Genomic DNA, 27037 nt, shown 5'->3' with positions numbered 1-27037 from the left:
TGCCCAGACGTGGGTCCCGTGCTCACCATGCCACTAAAGTCAAGCTAGCTTGGCTGATGATGGATGATACCCTTAAATTGGTCCCAGGATGCTTGTTTCCAGTCCAGGGAGGAACTGGGCTGGCAGTTCGGGCTGGGCTGTTCCCATGGGATGGGGAGCAGGGTCAATACAGCTTTGCATATGGCTGGGTCTACACTGGAATGAGATGGTGTGCAAAAACGATGGTTTAGGCCCAAAACTCTGTACTGGGGTGAATGTTTGATATTGTTTCTGCATCCCGTCAATCAATTGTTCTTTTTGTGTTTCCCGTAGAAGCAAAAGATGAAAGATTGTGCTTGGTGTGGTTAAGCCTTCTGGAGCTTTCTATTTTGATTTTTTTACGAAATCATAACTGTCATGCACAAATCATTGAGGTTATTCTCGGACTTAAGAAAGCAATATTGTGAATAAATTTTTAATTAATGTACTTCGTAGTAGTATTAATAAAAAGCAAGAGGCAGTCAAAGAATACTCCCAAAACCTATTATGGACAACAATGATAGACACATTATTTGTGATATTTACCAGGTTGCATGCTTGCCCCACTCACGTGTGAGAAATGGAATCCCATTTTTACATGGATTTTTTAACTGAGATTAGTAGCTGTACTTGCAGAAAATAAATGAATGATAGTGAGTTAGGTTTAGAGGCTTGTGTAAAGCTTAGAGTATGGAAGAGCATTTTACGCTGTCTAGGAAAGACTGCCACAAACTTCCTATCAATATTTGGTATCTTTCTGTAACCCAATCACACAATTAACTGTATTACCTATCCGTTTCAGGTTTTTCCCCAAGTTGAACCTATCTGAGCATAGTCCTCTCTATTACTTAATGTAAAGCTTTAAAAATTGTTGTGCCGACAGACGTACACACATTTAACCCTAAACTGTCTCAAAATGGTAGTGTGATTTCTGAGTAGTCTAACTGCGCCTACACGCGTGGGACTTAAGAAATGTTCTTGGAGGGTATATTGTCAGCACCTCTTAAACCAGGTGCAGCTTCCCTGAACCTAGATGAAACCTAAATATATGATGGGCCTAGTGTACCAAAACGTTTCCTCTATGTTAAAATTAAAGTTCTGTGATACCCTAGAGGAGATTACATGTTCTGATGCGTTAGATCCAAATATCAACACATGATTATTTTTAAAAATTTTACGAAATTGACCTTTTCTTTAGGCTTTTAATAAAAAGCAGGTATCTGTGTCGTGAAGCGACGGCATTCCCGGGTAGTTTCTACATGCATTTCAGTATAAGAATGCCTTCTTCAGGAAAAGCCATCTCAGATACAGGTACTATCTAAGATTCTGATGCACGTCCAGCCTTACTGATGCAGAAAAACAGACATCTTGAACCAAAAGGAACATCACTACGTCTTCCTAAATGGTGTGGAACCAGTAGGAGGACAAAGCCTTAGGGATGATGGTTGCGATTATACTTCGTAATGTTCAACAGATTTAGATACACAGAGCAATGACCAGTAGTCTGTTTTCTCAGGTGGTTCTTCAGAGTCCAGCCTGTAATGGGCGGTTACCACATGATAGCAAAGGGGTTATCTTCAAACCAGCGAATCCATGGCGGCGCCCAACATGATATGTACCGCGGATGCTAAGAAAATAGTGCACACAAAGGAACATGTCCGGATGAGTCACAAGATGCTCTGGGCTTACCTCAGCCATTAGAAGCCCGGAGCACTCCATTATCTTAAATGGAGCGCTCAACATTCCAGTGGTCTAATAAAGCTTAAGCGCTGCCAAGAGCTCGTCAAACAATATATTTTGAAGGCCTACTTCTTAGCATGTGCTAAGTAAATTATACAAAATGTTTTGATGGTACCTTGGCTGCCCCCTTTAAGTGAGTGACTCAATGTTTTCAGACCAGGCCCACTCAAAAGACCATGATCTGAGAGTTATGCTTCCGTCTTCCTGCTTGGAGCTACTTCCAACCTTTCAGTCAATTGCCAAAGCATCTGTCTTTGAAAAATAATTTGTGAATATTCTGTGCTTTCAGACCTTAGGAGGAGCCATCTTAAACCCATGCAGATAGCAGCTGAATCATAACATACCAACATCTAGAATGCTTCTGACATCTTGTGTCATGCACCCCCCTCTGTAGTTAAACAAGCATCTCAAGCAGTAACTTGTGTCTCTCTAACACAGTTTCATAGCGGTGTACGTCACCAAGTAATTTGTACACATTTTCCCAATTATTAACAGTCACGGCTGGGACGGCTCGTGGGTGTGGGGGCACGTGGGGAAGGGTGTCGCGCGGAGAGGGTGGGGGGTTAATTTAATTTAAAAAATATGTATAGATCATGAAACTTACCTTTCCGACACCCGGGTCCCGCGTCTTCTCTGCTCTCCTGTTCTCCAGGAACAGGAAGCAGAAACACGCAGCCAGGCACCCTCCCTCCCCTAAGCCAATCACAACGATGGTCAAGCAGCATTGTGACTGGCCGGGACACTGACCAGCCAGGGGCTAACGGGGAGGCCATTTTTTCCTTGTAGGCTGCATGCAGCCTACATGGAGAAAAGGCAGAGTGTGCAAGACTGGTTTGGGGGGCCCAAGGGGCCCGACCATACATTCTTTGTGCACTCAGGAGTGGGCAGACAAAACACTCCTCACCTTCCCTGCTCTCAGAGCAGTCCCGCACACCTGCCCGCAACCAAACATAAAATGGTAATAACGCAAACTTATTACCATTTTATGTTTCTGCCTCTCGCACTGCGTGAAGCAGTGGGACGACGCTCCTCTGCCCTAGTGGAGGAACCGCCCCTGATTATTAAATATGTAGCTCGTATTCTGTATATTATCCAAGACCACAGGGATCATGTGATGATGCATTTTGACCATTTTTGGATTATGGGTTACCCCTACCTATATAATCAACAATCTTCTGTTTAATTTGTAGCTTCCGAAAGCACAAAATCTGTTCATTTTCAAATAGATTAAAAGCTGTCAAAAATGCTGCAAAGGAAATTAAACGCAGTATCCAGCACTTTACAAATCGAAACCAATATTAATTCACCAGTTGATTGTTAAATGTATGCATTTGACTGGTGTTAGAAATGGGATTTCTGGTTGGCTAGGGCATGCGCCTAAGCCAGGCAGAAACCACCACTCTAGTCAGGGCAAGGGAGCTACACGCTGAGGATAACGCCTGCTCACCCCCTTGGTAGATTGACACGAGCAGTCAGGCTTATTCCATAGGCAATGTGTAAAGCGTTTGCGTAACACACAAACAGCAGCAAAACACTAGGCAGAAACTCCACACAAGGTTATATAAAAAATAGCCTTTGTATTATCCAAAACACATTAGAATCATAGGGCCATATGTATCAAGATACCAATTAGCGATTCTGTAATAGCGATTTTTAAGAAATCGCTATTTTAGAATCGCTAATTGGTATGTATCAAGAAAATCGCAATATTTTAGCAATTTCTTGATATTCCTTAATTGCGAATTCGTAAATTGCGAATTCGCAATTAAGGAATACTTTCCCATTCATTTCTATGGGCCTCCTGGCTCATAGGAAGGAATGGGAATTTATTCTCAATTTGCGATTCGCAATTTACTAATCGCAAATTAAGAATTTCAAGGGAGCAGGGGTGTCCAAAGGACACCCTGTTGCACCCCTGAAATAAGTATGGGTGCACATGTGGTGCACATACATGCCCTAAGGGCATGTATGTGCGTCACATGGCACTTTGAAAAATGCTGAAATGTGCATTTTTCAAGGAAATTGCAACTTACCACCAACTAGAAGTTGGTGGTAATTTGCGATTCCTTGAGGGCATTTTTGATTTTTTTTTTGCTTAATACATTGCATTTAAGGAATTGCAAAATTTGCGATTCCTTAAATGCAATCGCAAAATAAGGAATGGCAAATTTTGCGATTCCTTATTTTGCACCCAAATTCTTTCATACATACCATTTTGCGAAAATGAGTTCGCAAACGCCAAAATTCTGCGAATTTCGTTGTTTGCGAACCCATTTGGCTTTGATACATATGGCCCATAATCACACATATACACTGTGCCGACTGGCACTAGGTCATAATTTACATGGGATTATATACAGGACAGGGCCAATCGCGCCACTGTCAGAACCTTTAGAAAGCACTAGTAGCACAAATAAAACACAACCAGTGACTACTGGTAACATACTGTACTTAGCATTATAACCTGCAATATAAATGCATTATGTCTGAATCACATTAGGCATAAAGCACATTACGGCTGAACCATCAGCATAAACACATTATGCATAAATACTGTAGCATAACATTATGGCCTTGTGCCCTACCACCACTGACCCCTGATCAACTGGCCTTTTGTGGGCTCAAACGCCTTCTGTCCAAAATGTCAGGGCTTGCAATTCTAGGGCTTTCCAAGTAGCCCTCTGGCTGCCAAAGCAGCAAAACCTAGGTGAGCAATGCATGTGGGCGGGGGTGCAACTCACCCCCTCCTCATCATGAAAACAAAATGCCCCCTTTGTTGCAGCTGCCCTCTGTCCGGCGGGGCAGCTGTAGGAAATTGGCTTTGGCACCACTGTACCTGGGAAACCCCACTCTGGGGCAGCTACAACAAAAATACCCCCCACGTTGCAGTGGCCCGCTCTCCTGCAGGGCCGCTGAGGTAAACAGGGACTGGGAGCAACAATGCCTCGTCGTTGCAGCTGCCCTTAGTCAAGGCGGTGCAGCTGAAGGCACCCATAGGCACTCACAGCATGCCGTGCAGGTCCTGCTCACGGGACCTCCTTGGTCAGCGCCATCGGCCCCCGCAGGCACCAAGCGTGTGCCTTTAAAGCCCACACTCACTGGGGCTGTCTCTCTCTCCAGCTACCGGGGCTTCTCCTCATTTCGCCGGGACCCGCCTCTCGGGCCGTGTGTTGTATGACCCTCCTCTCGGCCACGCTACCAGGATCTCCTTCTGGACACGCTGCGGGCCAGTCACCGACAATGTGCCTCGACCGGCCCCGTCTCCACAAGCAGGGCTCCTCCCACCTTCCGGCTGACTCGGGCGAGACGTCCGGCCGGGAACTTGGTCCCTTCTACAACCAGGCAGCTTGCCTGGCTTCCGGGTCACCGCTTATGGTGCAGTGGCCCTCCTCAGAGCTGCGAGACGCGGGGTGGGATCCCACTCAGAAGCATAAATGCGGGGTGGGCACCTGCCGGTAAATAACACAAATGCGGGGTGGGCTCCCGCGCCCCTAAGCAGCGGCAGTGTGGGGTGGGCTCCCGCTCTGTTGCCAAAGTATCCAAAATACGGGGTGGGCTCCCACTTTGCTCTGGAAGTATGGGGGAATCCCCACACCGGGATTCCCTCCAGTCATGTTGCAGCCTAGCCCTGCAAGGCCACAAGCACTCCTCCGATCCTGGAGCCAACAAAAAATAAAGGTGCAGCGCTCACGAGGCGCTGTACCCCCAACAGTTCCAGGGCAAATCCTGGGCCCAGGCAGGCCAACACGCAGAGCCCTTCAGCAGGGAGGCAGTCCCTCGTGGTGGTTCCTCCGGGGGCCCAGCAGCAGCAAGTCCCCCCCGTCCCCCCAAGTCACAAGGAAGCACATTTACATGGGGTCACAGCCCCAGTATACATACACCATTTTTCTTTGTTCTGCCCTGGCAAAGGGCTTGGGGAACCAGCCTTAACTGTTCTAGGGGGTATTGGAGCACTTTGCCAGGTTGGGCTCAGTCATCAGACACACCACAGGGGGGCATTCGCCCAGGCAGGCACAGACCTATTCACGGTCAGGGGACTACTCCTCCCTCTACTCCAAATGCAGATCTACTATTCAGCCTAGCACTGACTCGCCCTGCCCTCCCTGGAGCCACACACACCTCATCAGCCCCTGTCGCTTCAGAGCAAGACATGCAATACACATCGGGCAGGCAGACACATAGCACACAGAAAGGCCAACTTATAAAAGTGCAATTTTTAAAATAGTGATAATAAATCTGCGCAGCATTTATTATTACCGTTCCAAACATACCAAACTTGACCACGCTGCTCCTCTCATATCCGGAATTACCACTGAACCACTTATCAGGGAATGCCCAATGCATTCCTATGAGAGGGCAGCCTCACAGCAGTGAGAAACCAAAAAGACTGTTTGTCACTACCAGGACATGCCACACACTTAAGTTATATGTCCTACCTTTCACCTACAATGAACCCTGCCCATAGGGCTAGCTACGGCATACATTTGGGGTGATTGATATGCAGTAAAAGGGGGGTCACAGACATGCCACACACTTTAGGTGTCATGTCACAGCAGCAGTAACACTTCGCTCACAGGCCCTGCAATGGCAGAGGCCTGAGACAGGTTTGAAAGGCTACTTTTGTGGGTGGCGTAATCAGCGCTGCAAGCCCAACAGTAGCATTTAATTTATCGGCCCGGGTATCTGAGATACCACTTTACAAGGGACTGACAGGTAAATTAGATATATGGCAAACAGGTGTTGACAAATCTTGTCATGTTTATCACAGAGAGCACACACACTTTGCACTGACTGCAGTGCTAAAGTGCCCAGAGTCCTAGAACCACCGACACCATGTCAGAAAAAAGGCTAGGAGGAAGGCAAAAAAGTTCTGGGATGACCCTGTAAAAAGGGCCAAGTCCACCAACTTGTGAGATATGTTTTCTCAGATAGTGTTAATATCCCTCACTGATGGACTGTTGTAAGGGCTTTTGTCTACAGTAGGAAACCAAAACCTCTCATATTTAAATGTAATTCAAAATAGATGGAAATAATGTTCCCTGCTTAGTCCATTCAGATTCATCATTCACAAAGCAACACTTGCTTCAAACAATGAGTCTGAGTTTTAAAGTATCATAAACATTTTGCATCTATTGCAATGCTCTAACGTTTTGAATCATAATTTAATTATTGTGTATCTAACATAAAAAGTCTTTAAACTTAAAAAGAACTGCTTGGCGCGGCTGTCTCTTTCTTGGAAGAGTTGCTTCTTTTGCCCAGAAGACAGGTTTTAAAACATAGCTGCTATGTTTTGAATAAAAGAGACACCTGTTTTCTTAAAAGAAGTGTATATAAGAGGGGTTGTTTTCTCCCCAGTGCAACATGGTATACATTGTATTTACTCTATGTTAATGGAAGCGGTAGAATGAACTTCCATGCCCAAAAAAAACAACTGCTGGCGAATATCATTTTGATTAATAGCCGCAGAGGGTGGGTGGATTTCTTTTCTGGAATACTCTGTTTTATGTCATTGGGATCCCTTTTGTATCAACACCTAAGTGCAAAAATTGCTAACTAGGTAGATGATAATGGATTCCACAGAATTTGTGACATGGTTTGCTGTTAATTACATAATAAGCAGCTGCATTTTTATATCCTTGTAATTTAGCGCATTACTGGCACATAATTTGGCCCTTCTCTATGACATTTTCCCATTCTCCTGATTGTAATCTTTATTTTTAGTAATGAGGCCTTGATTGAATCAGGTCATGGTAGTTCCATGAAGTACACTAGAGTCCCAACACATTACAACACATGACGGATCCACACAGTGGGGCTTGTTTAAGCACTGCAGGGAAGGATTGTGAGGTTCTTGGGCTGACACGTGTGAATTCAAATTCTAGGGAAATGGTAGATTTGGTCTCAATTTATCAAATGCTCCAAATTCCTGTTTTTGCCCTCGGAATCCATTGTATTTGGGAACAAATCTCAGAAAATGTGTGTTTAACTGTAATTATATTATCAGTGGTGTCCTTATTTGACTTCCCCTGTGCTAGATTTGTTAACTAACCGAATAGATGCGATTTCTGAGGTGATATCTCAGTTGGGAGAAATGAAGTAAACAAAAAAAAAAAAATGCACGTTAAGGTATGTCTGGACCCTAGAACCTTACCACATTTAGTAACCTTCAAAAGACCACCATCCAGTGCTATGGACATAACATCAAGGTTCTTGGGGCTGAAAAAAGGTAGCACAGACTCTAGCACTCAAGATACCTTTTCTTTTCGTTCTTCACACCCTTCTGATTTTGACTATTGAGTCCAACATATTTGAGACCATATATGAGACACGCTTAGGTCTACTGCAGACTTTTATTCTTCCCTTTGTGTTTTTAACCATGTACATGATTTATCTAGCTGCACAGATTGGGTGAAATTTTAGAACAGGCTCACCCTAACAAGTAGACACACTTTCCGAACAAAGAAATCAAACATAGACACAGTGGTTGGTCATGAGATTGGGGAGTATTAGAACCTCCCATAGACCCTGCATAATGTATAGACTCAACAACAACCTACACACTGCCTAGAAATGAGCTCACAACAGGAGAACCCATACATAAAAGATGCAGTAGCTCTTACAGCCAAAGATTACAGTGACTGTGAAGTGCAGCACACCTGCACGCTCCTCTCACTGGAACTACCCTCCTCAGTTATTCTGAGCACACTCACACAGACAGGCAATCTCTTTTTTTTCTCTCTCTCTCTCTCTCTCTCTCTCTCTCTCTCTCTCTCTCTCTCAGACTCTCTCGACCTCAATCTCTAGCTCTGTCTCTTGACCTCTATAGCACTACTTCCCCATGACTCACTGTTCTCCTGTTCGGATGAATTTCACAAGGAGCCTGCATCTAGTCTGCTGCCACTGCTGGGCTATCCAAAGCATGCAGATTTGTGAACAACATATCATAGGGAGTGGAACATGTAGGAACAACCCTGTTGTACCTTCCAGTCACAGGTTCAGCAGAATGTTGCTTGACCGCTCAGTCCTTCGCAGCTTTTTTCACTCGCAAGAATCACATCACAAATTGCGGAAACGCACTAACATGGGCCAGGTGGAAGGAAGAAATTAAATGCGTGTCTACAGAGCATGGCACAAAGTTTTCAACTTCAGCATTTGCAGAAGACATCTGCCACCAAGAAACACCAACAATGCCATTACTCCAACTAATCCAGAATGCTTTGGTGTAAAGAAAAAATACACAGAATCCTCATGTATCACATTTACTTCCTAGTATGTACCCTCCCTAAATATCTAGAATTCCACATATAGTTGCACGGATTTCCCTTTCCCATACTCTCTTCCTCTGTTCTTGAATTTGTTTTTGATAACTGAGTAAAGTGTGTTTATATTGGGAACACTATTGTTAACATCCCGTTAAAAGCTGAAATGAGCAGAGACTAGTAGGACGGCAGTGCATGCACACACAGTTATTTGCAAGGGAAGTCAGTTGGGCTTTTGTGTGGGTTGACGCAGACTGCGCGCTCCGTGTATTGACATACAAAGCATTCCATCAGCCACCACAACAGTTATTACTTGTTCTTCTCATCTTGTTTTGGGAACACCTCAAATACACTATGTTCTTTAGGCACTCCCAAAAAAATCACTTCACTGTGGGTCAAACTACAGGCAAAGTAGGAGCTCCTTCTGGACAGGACGGCCTGTTCCATGCAAACGAAACTGGATAGACGCAGGTACCCAAAGCATGACGCATGACCAGTAAGAATTTTTCCAGATACTGTATAATTGTGAAATCCGAAGGACATGTTACTTATTTGTTTACCTCAATTTCATAGTGCAGCGAAGTACTCCCTTTTTTTTAACATTTATTTATTTATAAAAAGGCAGTTGAATGCATGAAAATTTCAAAAAGAAGAAAAAATAATAACTTGGTCTAAAATAGCGCCGGACGCCAATGTGTTGGTGCTTTGTAGCACTACAAATGACTGAGGTTGCTTTTAAAGCACTATTGTGGCACTCAATGCACTGAATGAGGAAGAGGTCAGCAGCCAATACTAGTTTTGTTGGCCTTGCCAATGGACACTATTCAATCAATCAGTAACATATTGTGAAGATTAGATATTCTGGTAAGTGTATGAATGGCAAATGGACAATTCGGTGGGTGGGAACACTGACTCTACGTACAGTGACTTGACATAAGTAAGAGGGTAGTAGTTGCTGTCTCTGTTATTTGCTAAGCCTGGGAGCTGTCAATCGGCAGTGACAATGTACTTTCACAATGAACTATGCAATTTAGATTGTGCTGGATTTCTTATCCCTCAGAAAGCATTGTTTGAAAAAAGACCTACATTGGGTGATCATCTAGTTAAGAGGTTGAGATGTCTTATCATTTGTAATCAGGAGAGTAATGGACATGCTATGTCACCGATGCTAGGTCTCCGAGTTTTGTGAACTGACACCACTGTTGCAGTCATTCCTACCAGGATCTTTCTGGTGATCTTCGCATCTGTGATGTACTCTATGATCAGATCTTTGAAAAATTGAAGATTTGTGGGATCATTTTCCGTACTGAGCATTTGTGCACGGCTTTGCAATCCCTGTTTGTTTTTGTTCCTTCTGAGAGGCTCTTACTAGTAGTGTGTACCTCGTGAGCCTCATTGCGAAGCGTTGACTGTCTTCAGTATCATGTGGTAAAGTAGATCACCACAATGTACTTTGCTAAAATGCTGCTTTTCTTTAATCGAATCATGAAACTAACATAACCGGCATCAAATTATCTGAAAGTTTTTCATTCCAGAGGAGCTAGGGGTGTTATCTATTCTTCCTAATGTCTTCTTTCCAACCTGCATTACTCATCAATAATGTGCTCTTGTCACTCATATATGTAATAAATGGAATACATTAGACTCCTCCTTCACTCCCGTGGACTGTTATTTCATGCATACAGAATGTTAGGCGGAACTGACAATTGAACATGTATTTAAAACACCAGCTATCCAAGGCCCAAATGAATCACAAGCAAGTCAAAGATTGCTCACCTTTCCTCAACCTAAAATGAACGAGATGAAGACGTCATCGCACATAGCTGTGAGTTTCGGAACGTTTCAGACATGGTTAGCACTCCCAAGGCCCTTTTGGAAGTGTAATCTCGCTTCATGTTTACCTGAAATGGCTGCTATAGTTTATCAGATTTACAGACTTGATGATAGAATATAGTCTTCAATTTCTCCATAGCATACATTTTCCAGATCTTATCATGTTATACATGGATTGGAGAAACGATTTGCTGCTTCCAAACTTGAGCAAAGACAAGCCTAGCCACCAGAAGATGATATCATTTTGCCAAGTGGGGGTTGGCAGAGAGTAAATACTGTCCTCCCCAAGGTATCCTAGCATCTCGATGAGAGGCAACATGGGCAGTAAGATCACTGTTATATTTTTTAATAAGACCAGTATACTTGAACATGGCTACATGAGCACGGCATATCAAAAAATGTTGTAGTTCTTATCCATTTTCTTTATGCTGCACAGAAATTGATGAGTGACATTTTGCCCCAGGCATCCTCTGATTTCTCCATTCCTTGGTCTTCTTCCTATTGCAGTGGTTCCCAAACTTTTTTGACCTAGGGCTCCCTTGACCAATTGACCATTGGACGCGGCTCCCTATTAGAACATTTTCTTTTGTGTTTGTGTGTGTAAGTGTTAGTAATCCCGACCTCTGTAGTGCATCCGTTTTAATCCCTGAAAATAATTGGGATGAAGGTAGGGAGAATAGTGCTTGCAATGCAAAGAAATGTCTGCTCTCTCTTTTCGCAATATTTGTGCACCCTCAGGTCATGCAGTGAATGCATCTGTTTGATGTTCATTTGCGATCAAACTGAAGCTGGACACATCCAGCCGAATCCAGGTAAACTGGGGTACTGCGGCGCACAGTTTGTGAACCACTGGGCGTACATCTGTTAGTGATCTACTCAGAATTCAATGAGGGATTGAAATGGCTTGTTCGCTTTGTGATTTTCCTTTCACATTATGACAGGTCAGTAGCCTGCCACTGAGGTTCATTTGGACACGAAGTCCACTCAGAAGGCATCCATGTGTCCACTTCAATTCCAGTAAATATATTTATCAAGCAAGACAAAGCCTATTTTTGTCGCCATGGATTCATGTAATAAAGCCAAACAAAAGAATGCCAAGGCATTCAGAGTACTGCTGGTGCTATACCTCAAATTAAGAAAGTTAGTGCTGTTAAATACTGTCTGCCTATATACAAACCACTGCAATTAGCAACAAAACAGCAGCAATAGCCACAGTATGAAGATGAAACAATTTCACAATGCCTCTGAGCCACAGGATTCCGTTGCTTCAGGTCAGTCATTTGTATGCTTCATTTCTGCAAGTCTTTCACTATAATGCCACATACATCAAATATTGCACTTAAAACTAGCACATTTGTAATGGGAGTAGGCTTCAGTGAAGGCATTCGAACACCCATTAAAGTACTTAAAATGCCTCAACTAAAAGGCAGTGTAAAAAGCCAGGACGGATAGTGTGGACAAAGCCAGGTATGTGACTCCCAGCACCAGAAAAAGCCACCAGCAAATACGTACAAGCATACTGGTGAAAACTGTTATTCTGAAAAAGTACTGGACCTCTTGTTACGAGGCAGCCCTCCAGCCGCTTCCGGGTTAATCTTGATGTGATAAGATATATTTTAGACAAAACCTCCCTTCCTCTCTTTAATGAAAAAGATCCGCTGTGTTCCTCAGTGTTGTCAATAATGGGCAAATATACGGCAGTGCTGTAAGGAAATGAAGACGCTTCTACTGTAGTCCTGAAGGAGCGACCAGTTTGAAATTGAATCACATTTAGTGCTAACAAAGTTAAACAGTGATGGTATCACATTGTAACGTGGGGGCTATTCAGCCCCAATCGTTTGTCCTTCATAAATACTGGGAAAAATTAACATTAACATAAGTAAATGAGAATATTCATCACTGTGGGTATTGGACACTGTGGACCACGATTCTTCGTTGAAAATACAGTGATTCTTAATGTCCTTGTGCCATCGACTTGGGAATGTCCTCTGAGACGAGATGGCAATTCCAGTGGCGTGTGCTCCTAATAAATACCCAAATACCAAACCGTTTCCTGTCCTGCTGTCCTCGCGCGGGTATTGATCACGCTTTCAATGAGGAACACGTCTGCTACCCAGTGTTTCTACACTAATGATACATTATTATGCTACGAGGCAGCAAGTGCACTACCTAGTGGTCACCAGGCACCGAGCACCCAGCCTGCATTCCAAAGGCTGGTGCAATTCAGAATAGATTATGAATTGATCAGCATCTGCTACCCCGGCGCCCTTGGCTGGTTTTGGTGGCGCACCAGGTTGCCGAAGCGCACAGTTTGGGAACCACTGTCCTATTGAGAAGTATAAATGTGCCTGGATTTAGAGTGCAGTTCAGCTATATGCTGCTGGAGCTATATTATCCATTTCCAGGTCTGTTTGTCATAGAACATTTTTTTTGATTGGGTGAAGTTTTCTCCCTCCTAGTCATTTCAAATATCTCTTGGCATCTCGTCCTAAGTAGGAGTTGTGCAAGCCTAAAACCATTCCCCTGCTCCAAACCCACTTCTATCGGATTACTTCTTGAGAGTCTAGGGTCCCATCAGAGAAAAGATCTTCCAAAAGTGGAGGGTCATCATTTTTCCAATTTGTAAAGCTTGGGTCAATAATGCCACAGAAGGAGTCTGGTTTGGGATGTTGGGGAGGGGAACAACGTGGATCCTGCCCTCTTTGTGAGCTGTTACCAGTATTCCAAGAGTGCCAGTAAGACCTGCAAAAGAGAGTAGGTATTGCATTGGGATCGGATGGAAGTTATGCTCCACCAAGACCCATCCCTTACCACGCGATTGTGATTCCTATTGGCTGCAAGTCAGACCTGGGCCACTTGAATGTAAATACTAATAATAATAAGATAAATTGCCCCAATCCTTGCTACTCAGCATTGTCGCCTTTTAGACTCTTACAGCCAGATTCAGCAAAGGAAAATCGGCTCGCAAAGGGCCAGATTCTGAGAATCTGGCCCTTTGCGAGCGCTATTTTTGAATTTGGGATTCATCATCCCAAATGCAAAAATCGCATTTGTATAAATCGCAAATTTGCGAATAATTATATTTAAGGAATCTCAATTAGAGATTCCTTAAATGCAATTCATCAACCATTTAAAAATTGCGATTTCGCAATCTGGGGCTGCTATTTATCGCGAAGTCTGACTTCGTGGTAAATAGCGAAAACTTGGAAAAATGCACTTTTGTGCATTTTTCTAAGTTGTATGTTACACACACACATGTCCTTTGGACATGTGTGTGCACAACACCTGTGTACATTTGCATTTCAGGGGTGCTACAGGGTGTCCTTTGGACATCCTGGCACCCTTGAAATCGCTTCCTTATTTGCGATTAGCAATTAGCGAATCGCAAATAAGGAAGCAGTAGAAATCGCATTTAATTGTGCAATTTCTACATGAATCCCGTTTTGCGAGTCTTTAATAGCGATTCCTTAATAATCGCTATTAAGGACTCGCAAATCGGGACATTGATGAATCTGGGGGTTAGTGCTTGTTCCTTCAAAACAAAAGATCTTAGCCTCTTCCAAATTTGGGCTAGGACCTGTGTGGGAAATCGTAATGGAAGTGTCTGTGCCGCATATAACAGTGAAGAAGGAAATTCATTTTTATGCATGTTACCCTCTCAACCCATGAAATCTGTAGCTTCACCAGGCAATACAGGTCATTATACAAAGTTTGGGAAAGCGGTGGGATGTTGTTTTGACATAATTGAGATGACTTACTCATCAGGTTTAACACCCAGGTTGCATATACGACCCGGCATCCACGCAAACTCAGTAGCCCATGCGGCCTTATGGGCCACCCGCTGGCCCCCTGTCACTGCCATACCAACTGATTTTGTATGATTTTAAAACCAGAGACGGAAGTAAAAAAGAGAGGATTAATCTTTTAAGGCTGGAACAGAGGCTTCTGGATGAGTTAGGAAGCATAGGCATCCTCTGCATGAAGTGCATATTTGAATTCATGGTTGTGTAAACTCGCTTTTTTAGAAGTGGGTTATTTTGAATTCCGTGAATTGGGGGTTAAAATTGATACTGCAAAAATCAGAGGTGACAAATGGCAGCCATATCTCGTTCCTGTACTGATGGGTCTAGATGTTGAGAGCTCTCCACTTAGCTTGAGTTTAGTGGACAGTTTTATAGGCAATTGCCTATCACACTGCACAGCTGTCTGGTTGCAAATACATTTTAGGGACATGCTGAAAGCTTCCCTAGGAATGCATTCTGCCAATTGCTTACCATTGGCTTTGTGTTTTGTAACTCACATTTGCTTGCTTTCTATTTGCTGGCTTTATTTGTTTTTGACTGTGCAGCAAGTCTTTGTCCATCTCATGGAGCATAGACTGTTTACCACTATCAGACTAGTTCAATGTATTCTTCTTCAAGAGCTCGCTTTTTTTCTTTTTCGTGAAGCACTCCACAAGAGTAAATGTTTTTTCAGTTGTCTCACTGTACCATGCCCTTTACTAATAGCATAACAAACAATCCTCTTTCTACATTTCATGTCCATAATGTAGGCGCTGGAAGTTGGGGAGTGGGGGATGCTGAATTACCACCACAATAACCATGCTGGCTTTCAAAAGTGAAAGAGCAATAAACAGGCCTTTATATTTTGTTTTTATCGTGTCACATTTGCAGTGCATACAGAGGTCAAATGTTAAGATCGGTCTTCTAAGGTAGGTTTGTGTTTATTTTTGTTTCTCTGAGTGCAAAGTGAGAGGATGTATGTATCAATCTTGCTTGGGGTTGAAAGGAAAGGTTGCAGGATGTTCTTTTTTTCATGCTCACGACAAAATGTAAATGCCAGAAAATAAATATACCAGTATTAGGAAAGCACATATGAAGCACATTTGTTTGTAATGCTGAAGTGTGGTTAAAACATAATTCCATAAAATTAAAATGCTTCACATTGTTTGTGCACTATATACTTTTAAGTCTATGCGAATGTAATGGAAATTTCAATTGAAATTGTTCTGTCTGTAATGGCAGTGCACTACCACACCAGGCATTCTCCACTCTATGACACTCCACTCCACAACACTTCATGCCACAACACTCTACTCCATTATCCTCTATGCCACTAACTTTCTGCCATTGTGAACAGCAGCCACGCTGGTATACAACATGGCTAAAACACATTTGTAAAGCAATAGCTCTTGCATAGGAGAGACCTATTGGGTTTGCCAATGCTTTTTATAGTTAGCTAGGATTACATTTTCCAATTTTGGTCCCAAGGGTGTTGTGCCCATGACTATAGTAATGTATAGCCAGTCTACCCTGTCGAAGGCCTTCTGGGCATCAAGCCAGAGAAGAACCATTGGCTGTCTCATTCTCTCTACCGCCGCCATCAGAGCCACCGCAAGACGAGATGTCCAGCGCCTGATTGACTTTAACAAATCCTGACTGTTGCAGGGGTATCAGGCAAGGCTGAACCATGTGTAGGTGTATAACCAACACCAATGGGAACATTTTCACCTTCCTCCCAGCATTTCTAGCCAAGTTGAGCCTTCAAGAAAAAGGCCAAGAACTCACAGATTCAACGTTCTATATAACCTATTAATGGCTGCAGGTTGTGAAATTGTTGGTCTCGCAAGTGTGTACGAGAACTTTGAGGGTGCTATCCGGAAAGAATGGACATGGATACTTCCACCACAGTATTTTTGAATCTCTGCTGGTTTACATTTATTGTACTGTTAGAAAGAAACCTGTGTTATCTACTTTGACTCAGTCATTTTTTGTGACATGCCGACACTTCATATCCCATTAAAAGATGTATTCCAAATGACCCTTTGTCTGCTTGGAAATCAAAATTCGGGCTAAAAAAGTTGATAATGTAGTAGAGAGAAAAGTTTGTAAGGAATGAGTTCAGCAAGTTATTTTTCTTGGCAGAAAGTCAAAATACATGTAATTCTTGGAAAAATAGAGCTAATTATCAACATCATAAATCCGAAACGGAATGTTATAGTTTGAAACTTGGACCTTGTGGAACTGTTCAAACAAAATGTTAGCAAAATGCCAACATAGAAAGCATTAAATCCTTTCTAGGAAGTGAAGCGAAACAAAACAAATACGTATTAAAAGTCTACATCCCGTTAATGTTATAGAAATTTGTGTAGCACTGTACTACTATTAGCATGGTCTCACAACACTGTCGGAGTTTGTATACCTTCGTGCCCAGTCTCAATCATTTTTTAATCAATCCGTAGATTGTATACTAATCATTTGAGTATGATCAACAGTAGTGGTGGATTGTAGTTAATAGACTAGTATCAACAGTAAATATACCTCTCTTCGCTTCCCGTCAAACCTTACTTGTGTCCATGTCCACATATACATTTTGGCCATTCGGCCTGTTTCAGGTCTAACACCTTCAGTGACTTGTGTTTTTTTTTACTCAGCGTGTTACTGGGAATTATAGGTTTTATGCTACCCATATCAGGGTGAGTCTAAAAATCCCAGCTCGCCAAAGGGACAGAATTCCCTTGACTGGCTGAAGACGCTGTGCACATCATTTTGGCACGAATAGCAGCTGTGCACGTGTGCACGTGTGCCTGTATGTGAGTTGACTGGTTCAGTATGTGCATCTCATGTATTGCAGTGTATTAAGGTAACTGTTTTGCCTTTTACATCGATACATTTTATGTGTGCTGACCCGTCTATATGCATACTCGCAGAAATTTTCATGCTTGGTCTTCATGTGTCCATGTATGTTTTGCCCTTCTGATTGCCTGTACTTTCTAAAAGCCAAGCTTATTGGTTTGTCAATGCTTATACCAAATTGTATGCTAAATCTTCCTGAGCATATCCTCACCATATAGGGTCTGATTGTGCTAACATTTTAATGTTCAGTGATCCATCTCTAAATGTGAACACGTTCCATGGCTGACTAATATCATTCTGAATGCGTTACCAGCCAGTCTTAAGGTAATATTCTAGACTGGCTCATTCATTTTCACATCTTCCTACTTGTGAAATGGATCCTACGTATTGTTTCTGATCGCTACATAGCCCACGTTGTTTTGGCATTACCTAATGCCCTGCAAGTGTCCTCTTGGTAGTTCTATGAAGCTCTATCCCCAACAGGTTTGCAATTCAAATGTTTCCACTCCTCTTTGCTCATTTGATTGAAAATTGATCAAATACACGCAGGTGATTAAGCCATGGTGGGAAATTACCTTAAACATGAATCAATAGTGTACAGGGGTCAAGTTACCATTTGGTGCTCAGAAATACAATGAGGCCCACAATAATATTGTCCTGGAACCAAAGCATGTGCTGTAATGCACTTTATGCCTTGTGTGGGATGGTCTGGCTTGAGGAGAATACTGTCTAGGCAACTCCGTGTAGGACGATCTGGTCGCCATCGTAATTTGGATAACCTACCAAAGTAAAATATCATGGCCCTGGGAATAACCACAGGACAACATGTCTAACCGATCTTTCATCAATTACATCATCACATACAGGACATACAACACCACATGTTAGCAGAGCTTCCCACAGGCATCTTGTGCAGCACAGATATGTCCTTTTGGGAGTCATCGTGCCCAGAATAACCTCTCCCAGCAGTCAATGCCACACAGTTACTTGCACCAAAATGCATGAAACCGAGCACTTTGCATATATTGAACACAGCCTGGATAAGCCAGTACTTGCTGAACTGTGTTTCTACTTTGAAGTTAGTAGTTGCTATTGTGTAAGTTACTAAAATGTTGCTTGCTTTTTACCTTGCCGCTATGTCACTTCTGTTCCATTGCTAAACTGTGTAGTACTGCAATGACCAGTGGCCGTGGTTCAAGCTATATAAAGCAATAAAAAATAACAGATTTCACAATAGCCACCCTTTAAATATGATGTTTGGGGTGTTCCAAGCAAACATGAAATCCCTTTATTTAGAAACATATGGATAGTTGTACAATATGCCTTTGGTCTATGTAGTGTGTTGTGTATTATAGAGTGCGGGACCCCTAAGGACTCTGTAGTCTAGCCATACTGGCCCACCCAACAGTACTGCAATATCTTGATGTAAACAGTGCATGTTAAGAGTATACTTTTAAAACAATTGAAAAAAAATCAGAATCTGTAGTCTAGTGACGACATACTGGATATGTAAACCCTGCAGCCCAGAGTCGAGAGGGCTCTCCCAGAGAGTTTGCCGATGTCCATGAAGCTGCTAGTGCATATCACTGGCACCTCACTCGAAGTGAAGAACCGACTGTTGGCGTATGTGGAATCAAAATGCAACTCCAGCCAGTACAAGACCTTTGAAGACAGTGAAGGCCCCACAGAATCTTTAATTTGGGAAACATCCTTTACCACGCGGATTTTACTCCGCGTGGCTTTTAGAACGCGTCCGTTACAACGCAAGTCGTAACCACGACTTGCGCTGGAGGGCGCTACAGGATTAAGAATAGTATATTTACTATTCCAACACCTTCCCTAGTGTCCACGGGGACTGGTGTTAGAATAGTAAATTATACTATTCTAAATCCGCGCCCCCAACGCTAGTCGTTGTAACGACTTGCGTTGTAAGGGAAGCGTTGTAAAGGAACGCGTTGTGACGGTACGCGTCGTACCGTCATACATCCCTTTAATTTATCGTAGGTCAGAAAGTTGCTAATACGAAGAGATAAGAATTGCAATGCCACACCATACCACAGAGCCATCAGTTATACAGTACAATAACGCTAAAGGCAGTGATAACCAGGTGCAGAACACGCATCAAACAGCAAAAGCAAAGTGCAAAAAAGCGCTGCGATCTGAAGTCAATAATGGCAAAGAATCAAGCACTAAAAGGCAGAGACCAACCAGAACTAGAGTAAAGAGTGTCTGATCTCAGCTATGGGCACAGCAGCCCAAGTGAACGCACCTGGGTTGTGCTTACGGAGCTGTCGATACCTGAAGTCGCACCCCGCTGGAGCAGCCGGTGAGGCTCAGTACAACTCCCAAGATTTCCAAAGATTGAAAGCTCCAATGGTTGAGAAGAAAGAGGTCATGTTATCAAAACCTGTTGGGGACGAACCAGAGGTCAGCCAGCACGTCACAAGGCCTTAGAGATGGTACAATGAGACCGGTCCTAATGGACAGCAAAGAGTTTAGGATGGTGCAATGGCTTCTTGCTCATTGTTTAGCACGTAAACTATTTTTCCTTATGAAAATGTTGCTGATTACTGTTATTGGTGACATAAACATCAGTAAACATGTCACAAACAATAAAGGGTGACCCTTCATCAGAGAAATAATGCATGTTGCAAATACATATGAAGTCCTGTACATACTAATCTACCTGAATAAACCACATCATACATGTGTGGACTGAGGCCATAAGCCTGAGACTTTTAATGTTGTATCACAGTCAGTGGCATGCATATGCAATATATTCGATTTAAAAACAAATAAATGCTGCCTGTTTTAACTCTTGTGCTGGCTCCCACTTGTAAAATATGGTGGCTTTGTCAATCACCCCAAGTTTGTACAGCTTCTGATGTTTTAAAGTTTGAGTGCCTAGGAGAAGCCAAATAACGCAGCTGCGGTTTGCATGTGAACTTTTATCTTTTGAAAACTGATTAGAAACAAAAAGCGACTTCGGGGACGGGTTTCTTTTCTCCAGCTACTGATGAAATGTCCTTGAAAGGACATCCTTTGGTGGCAGGCGAGATACGGTGTATAAATAAACACACAAGGGAAGGAACTGGTTCCCTTGGACAAGGTAAGCTCGAACAATGTCGACGTTGAGGCGGATGTCAAAACCACATCTGTATGGAAGTGACTGGAGTACACAGGGGGATACACGTGTAGCAGGGACTCTTGACTGTGCTGCAGCTGGTGAAGACAATACTATCCAACAGCTGTGTTCGTTTGGAGGTTAGAGAGCCATGAACCATTTGAGTTGATGGTTCTTCTAGTGACACATTCTTCTTTCTTCCAAAATTGGGGACTTGTGCTGTGAGAGTATGTTTAAATTGGTAAAGGCAATTTTTTGAGTGCTAAAAAGTTTTGGTTGCGTGAAAGTATGTATACCAGAGCAGGCCCTGCCTAATTTTAAAGTAAAGTGATGCAGATTTATAGTTTGCATTTGAGTCCTTTCAGTCCCCCGTTTCTCACACTAGGCAATTTGTTTGGCCTCAGTCCTTACCTTTAGGCCTTTAGTAGTATATAGGTATACAGTGGAACTTGCTGAAAACACATTCAGTCAGGGCCACTGGAATTATGCGATTGCTCAGCTTTTTTTTGCATAATTATGGGTTTGCCGCATTTTCCTCGTAATCCATCATCTGCTGCACACTCTGCAGATTTTACCAGAAACAATGTTTTTTCTAGCTCAAACTGATCAAAAGTTACAAATAAAATGTTGCAAAATGTTCGCATGCATTTGAAAGCCCTCTGGAAAGGCTAACTGGTCATCTTTTAGTTGCTTATTTCTGTATTTGGATGTTAAACTGGTACTAGTGAGTTGAAATCTGTACCCAGTGTTACTATGTAGGAAAATGTAAAAAAATAATGAAGTAATACTGTCAGAAATGTGCAGCACTATGTCGCATAATTTGCCTTTCCTTACCGCAAAATTCAGTCAACCCTACTGCATAATTTGGCGCTCTCGTGCCGCATTATTTCAGTGGCCCTGTATATAGTCATCAGTGTCACCCTCAATAACGGCTTACATTTTAAGCCTATCCTTACACCTTGGTACCACCAACAGCACCAAGTGGATCGCTGATTGGAATTTAGAAAATTCATGCTACATAGTTTGCTCCATTGTGCACTCCATCCCAATACAAGTGCTCTAGGTCTAGAGCAAATGATATATTCCTCTCTTTTCAAGAAGTATAAGAAAGAATCATTGACAAAGCCAATAGGTGTAGCTTGTAACCAATCCCGCTTCTTAATTTTTTGTGGAATGTGTGTGTATGGTATGGCTGACTGCAACAATAAGTCAATGGGTGGATGAATATGTGATTGAGTAAGAGTATGGGAAACTGAATTAACAGGTGATGCCTTATTGATTACAAGGACAGATAGTTGAGTGATTATGTGGTTGGAAACATCTGGGCATTTTCATTTATAAGCTGGAACTTTTGGCTTTGTTTGTTTTTCTGGTATGAGATGAGCACTGGCAGACAGCTAGAGTTGTCGCAAGCCAGATCTCAAACAGTCATGAACGATAAGACAGAGAGGTTTATGTAAGAAAAAGGGAATGTATGGGGAAGAGAAAAAAGTTGACAATTGTGCAAAGGACATGTTTAGGTGGTAAATACGAGAAACTGAGAGATAAGGATACTGTGCTTGCAAAGAGATGCTGTTGACTTTCTGCTGTCATCTGACTCTTACCCTTTTGATCTCTACGGTTGTGCTCCTGAAGCCTTCTACAGTCTTCTGTGTTGAGCTCATCCTAAAGTCTCTTGAGTTGCTTCTAGAGCTTGTGCTGTGCTCCTGCAGCCTGTGTTGTGCCTCTGCTACCTGTGCTGTGCTTCTGAAGGTTAACTTGTATTTCTAGTGTAGGCTTTGCACCTGTAGTCTTTGTTGTGCTCTCGCACTCTATGCTGTAATCTTATAGTTTACGCTGTGCTTCTCCAGTGTCATGCTCCAACAGTCTGTGCTCTAGATGTTTGCGCTGTGCTCCTGTAGTCTCTGCTGTGCTCCTGTAGTCTCTGCTGTGCTGCAGCACCCTGTGCAGTATACAGTAGTTACTAATGTGTTCCCACCATCTCAAGTGTGATTCTGCAATCTCCGCTGTAATGCTGCAGAAATCCCACAATCTCTGCTATAATCCATCAATCTTTGCTGTAATCCCTCAATCTTTGCAGTACTCTTGCAAAATCTACTGTGATCCCATAGATTTTTCTGTGATCAAACAGTCTCTGCCGTGCTCTTGTCGTTTTTGCCATGCTCCTGCAGTCTGTGTTATACTTTTGAGGTTTAAACTATGCTTATGCAGGCTGTGTTTGTACTTGTAAAGTGCACTGCTGCCCCAGCAACGGGGCGTCCTGGCGCTGTACTCATACCGCTGTGGAACCCTTCCTGGCTTTTCCCTGTGAAATGTCAACTCCTGGGCACCCCCAAGGTGAAGCCAGGCATCCCAGCGCTGTTTGGGGGCGTTGTGGAGATTAAGCAAGCCATTGCCCAGAGTTGCAGAGTGGGACCCATGATTAGAATAGGCACAGAGGCGAGAATTATCAGGTCCAGGGAAATTGAGCCCAAGACCCGCCGAGGCGGGAATTGAACCCTGGTCCCGGGCCAGACGTCTGTGTCAGGGTCTGCCGCTCTAATCATTGAGCCACACTTCTCTCTCTCTTATGCAGGCTGTGCTCCTCCAGTCTCTGCTGGGCTCATGTAGTGTCTGCTGAGGTGAAACAGCCTGTTGCTACAGCCACCTGTGATGTGCTCCTACAATCTTTGCTGGGCTCAATCTTTGCTGTGCTCCTGCAGTCTTCTCTGTGCTTCTACAGTCTTTGCTGGGCTAATTTTTTGCTGTGTTCCTGCAGTTTCCTCTGTGCTCCTACAGTCTTTGCTGGGCTCATTTTGTTCTCTGCTCCTGCAGTTTCCTCTGTGCTCCTACAATCTTTGTTGGGCTCATTCTTTACTATGCTCCGGCAGTCTCTGTGTTCCTACAGACATTGCTGGGCTCATTCTTTGCTGTGCTCCTGCAGTCTCCTCTGTGCTCTTACAATCTTTGCTGTGCTTATTCTTTGCTGTGCTTCTACAGTCTTCTCTGTGCTTCTACAGTCTTTGCGGTGCTTCTCAGTCTTCTCTGCGCTCCTACAGTCTTGGCTGGGCTCATTCTTTGCTGTGCTCCTGCAGTTTCCTCTGTGCTCCTACACTCTTGGCTGGGCTCATTCTTTGCTGTGCTCCTGCAGTTTCCTCTGTGCTCCTACAATCTTTGCTAGGCTCATTATTTGCTGTGCTCCTGCGGTCTCTGTGTTCCTACAGACATTGTTGGGCTCATTCTTTGCTGTGCTCCTGCAGTCTCCTCTGTTCTCCTACAGTATTTGCTGTGCTCCTGCAATCCCATCTGTGCTCTTACATTCTTTGCTGGGCTCAATCTTTGCTGTGTTCCTGCAGTCTTCTCTGTGCTTCTACATTCTTTGCTGGGCTCTTTCTTTGCTGTGCTCCTGCAGTTTCCTCTGTGCTCCTACACTCTTGGCTGGGCTCATTCTTTGCTGTGCTCCTGCAGTTTCCTCTGTGCTCCTACACTCTTGGCTGGGCTCATTCTTTGCTGTGCTCCTGCAGTTTCCTCTGTGCTCCTACAGACATTGCTGGGCTCATTCTTTGCTGTGCTCCTGCAGTCTCCTCTGTTCTCCTACAGTATTTGCTGTTCTCCTGCAGTCTCCTCTGTACTCTTATAATCTTTGCTAGACTCATTCTTTGCTGTATTCCTGCAGTTTTCACTGTGCTTCTACAGTCTTTGTTGTGCTCCTACAGTCTTTACTGGGCTCATACGTTGCAGTGCTCCTGCAGTCTCCTCTGTGCTCTTACAGTCTTTACTGTGCTCGTCAGTCTCATCTGTGCTCCTGCAGACTCTGCCTCTGCCATCTTGTTTGTGAAGGTTTTGCTTTAACAGTCGGTTGTGCTGCCGACGTATTTGTTGTCTCCTTAAAGCTTCTATTGGGCTCTAAAAGTCTCTGCTGCTGGGTTTGTTGCACCTCCACTGTCTGTGCTGTGCTTGCCCCTGCTGTCTCTCTAGTGTTCCAGCAATGTATGCTTTGCTTCTGCAGTCTCTGCTGTGCTAGTGCAGTGTATTTCATTCATCTGCTGTCTCTGCTTTGCTGCTACTATCTCTGCTCTGTTCTAGAACTCTGTGCTCCAGCTGTCACAGCTGTGCTCTTGCAATCTCTTCTATGCTTCTAAGATCTCTTCCGTGCTCTTGCAGTATGTGCTCAGCTCCTGCAGTGTATGCTCAGCTCTTGCAGTATATGCTCAGCTCTTGCAGTGTGTGCATACGTTGCAATGCTCTTGCATACTTTACTGTGCCAATACAGTCATTAATATGCTTTTTCCATATGTTCTCTTTACCTGCAGCCTGTGCTCTGCTCCTGCAGTCTGTGGTGTGCTGCAGAAGTCTTGCTATGCTCCTGCAGTCTTTGCTGTTCTCCTGCAGTCTAGAGTGCTCCTGCAGTCAGTGCTGCACTTCTACCATCTGTGCTCCTGCAGTCTGCTGTCTTCCTGCAACACCTTGTGTGCTTCTAGTATAAGCTATGCTCTTTCAGTATTTGCTGTGGCCCTTTTGTCTTTTCTGCAATCTTCAGTCTGCTCTGAGCTCCAGCTGCCTCTGCCACCACCAATCATCCAGCAGCCTCTTCAGGGTGTCTCTAATTGAGCCTTAGTCTTGCAGTCATGGCTTCGCTCCTGCAATCTCAACTGTGCTGCTGCTGCCTTGGCTGTGCACTATAATCTGTACAGTGCTCCTGTAATCTCAGTTGTACTCCTGCAATATCTGCTGCGCTTCAGCACTCTGTAGTGCCACAGCATTCTGTACTGTGCTCGCTCAAACAGTCTATGCTCCTATTACTGAGTGCTGTCCTGTGATGTACTCCAGCTCTCTGTTCACCTACAGTCTGTGTTCCGCAGGGCGCTTGCAGTCCATGCTGTTCCCCTGCTGCAGTCTCCAGCAGTTTGGTGCTGTGCTCCTACTGTCTGTGTAAATGTAAGCACTCTTTAGTCAGACTAACAATACTGCTAGCCGCTCATATGCTGGGCAGCCACAATAAGGCAGAATAATCACAAGGCAGAGCCAAAGCCCTCGCATGTATGTCATTACCACGCATGCTTTTACAACGCTTGCCTTTACCACGCAATTTTTACAACGCAAGTCGTTACAACGACTTGCGTTGGGGGGTGCTGGATAGTGAATAGTTTAATTTACTATTCCAACTCCAGTCCCCGTGGATAGTAGGGAAGGTTTTGGATAGTAAATTAACTATTCCCTATCCTAGAGCGCCCCCCAGCGCAAGTCGTTGTTACGACTTTCGTTGTAAAAGTTGCGTGGTAAAGGTACTGCGTTGTAAAAGTTGCGTTGTAAACGCTGTTTACCAAGCCCTCTCTCTATAGACTCCTTTTTTCCAGTTTTCTAAGACATGAGGTCTGGTAGACAGCTGTAGCTGTCCCCTGCCATACCTAAAAAAATTAATAAAGTAAAGTCCAGTTTTGAGCCTGGAACCCCCCCTTAACTGTTGATTAAGTAGTGATAAGGCAATCACACATCATTGTTTGCGTAATTTCTCCCAAATGATATCAAATAGTAACTATTTTTCAGTACTACGACCAAATAACCAATGGCAAAGATGCATGTTGATAATATTGCTGCTGTCCCCTTTACTTGTAAGTAGAAGTACATGTTGTCTGTGAAATGAATGGGAGGATCTCCCTCTGTAAATTGCTAAAGAGTGGCTGAAGTGAGAAGAGCAACTTGGGTGGAAGATATGGGCTAGACAAAGAGGCATAAAAGGTGGTACCTCGGTACTACTAAACGCTGCTCCTAAAAATTAAAGTCAGTGCCCTTCAGGAATGTTGGGAGTAAGTGAGAGGGTGAGTTGATGATGAAACTATTAGGTGATGAAGACTGGAATCAAGTAGTCCAACCATACATGAGAGCATGTACTTTCCTTCCTTGCGGGAAACGGAGTGCGATGCTTTTTTCGAGTCCCAGCCCAAGTAAAGCATTGGAATGGATCAGAGGGCATTATTGGAGGTGTGGTGGCTGGTGGATTATATTAGCACTTCACCAGGTCCTCCAAAAAGGTAAAAGCAAAGCTAAGCGAATAGTCTTAGAATTTATGAATTTGAATTTATGAGTATAATCATACAGGACAATTTTGCTACCTGTTTCAACTCAAAAGAAATGTTAGATCAACTAACCGAGAGAAGAACCTTCTTAGAAACCTGTTTGTTGCTGTTTACAAGTGAGTAACAATCAAGTGGAAGTAGGAGATCACACCCACCATTCATCAGGATAGATGTAAAGAAGCAGAACTGAGGTAAATGTTGCTAAATTAACACACAGCTCATAAATCTGCCTTGTTTGTAGAAGGGTAGGCCTAGTAACTCTCTCGATAGACACTTGTCAGTTTAACCGGAAGCTACACTACACCCCTTGTGGGAGGAGCGGTCGGACTCCCATTTCATACAACCTATTCAACCCATTCAATTTAGGGCAAA

General features: G+C 43.5%; 1 protein-coding gene across 4 annotated transcripts in view; it reads left to right on the top strand.

Annotated features, from left to right (window-relative positions):
- The window catches only part of ARHGAP40 (Rho GTPase activating protein 40), a 447044-nt gene that overhangs the window by 95644 nt on the left and 324363 nt on the right, over positions 1–27037 (top strand). Inside the window, exon 3 of one of the 4 annotated variants that reach the window (XM_078652146.1) lies at positions 15524–15561. The exons of 2 other annotated variants lie outside the window; for them this stretch is intronic. The gene's annotated coding sequence lies outside the window, so the exon portion shown is untranslated. Of the gene's footprint in view, positions 1–15523; positions 15562–20509; positions 20595–27037 lie in introns of those variants that run through there. One more of the 4 variants, XM_078652149.1, reaches the window with a different exon arrangement.

This window comes from Lissotriton helveticus, chromosome 7 (genome assembly GCF_964261635.1).
Source record: "Lissotriton helveticus chromosome 7, aLisHel1.1, whole genome shotgun sequence".
NCBI classification, from domain to species: Eukaryota; Metazoa; Chordata; class Amphibia; order Caudata; family Salamandridae; genus Lissotriton; species Lissotriton helveticus.
This window is presented reverse-complemented; position numbering and strand designations above follow the sequence as displayed.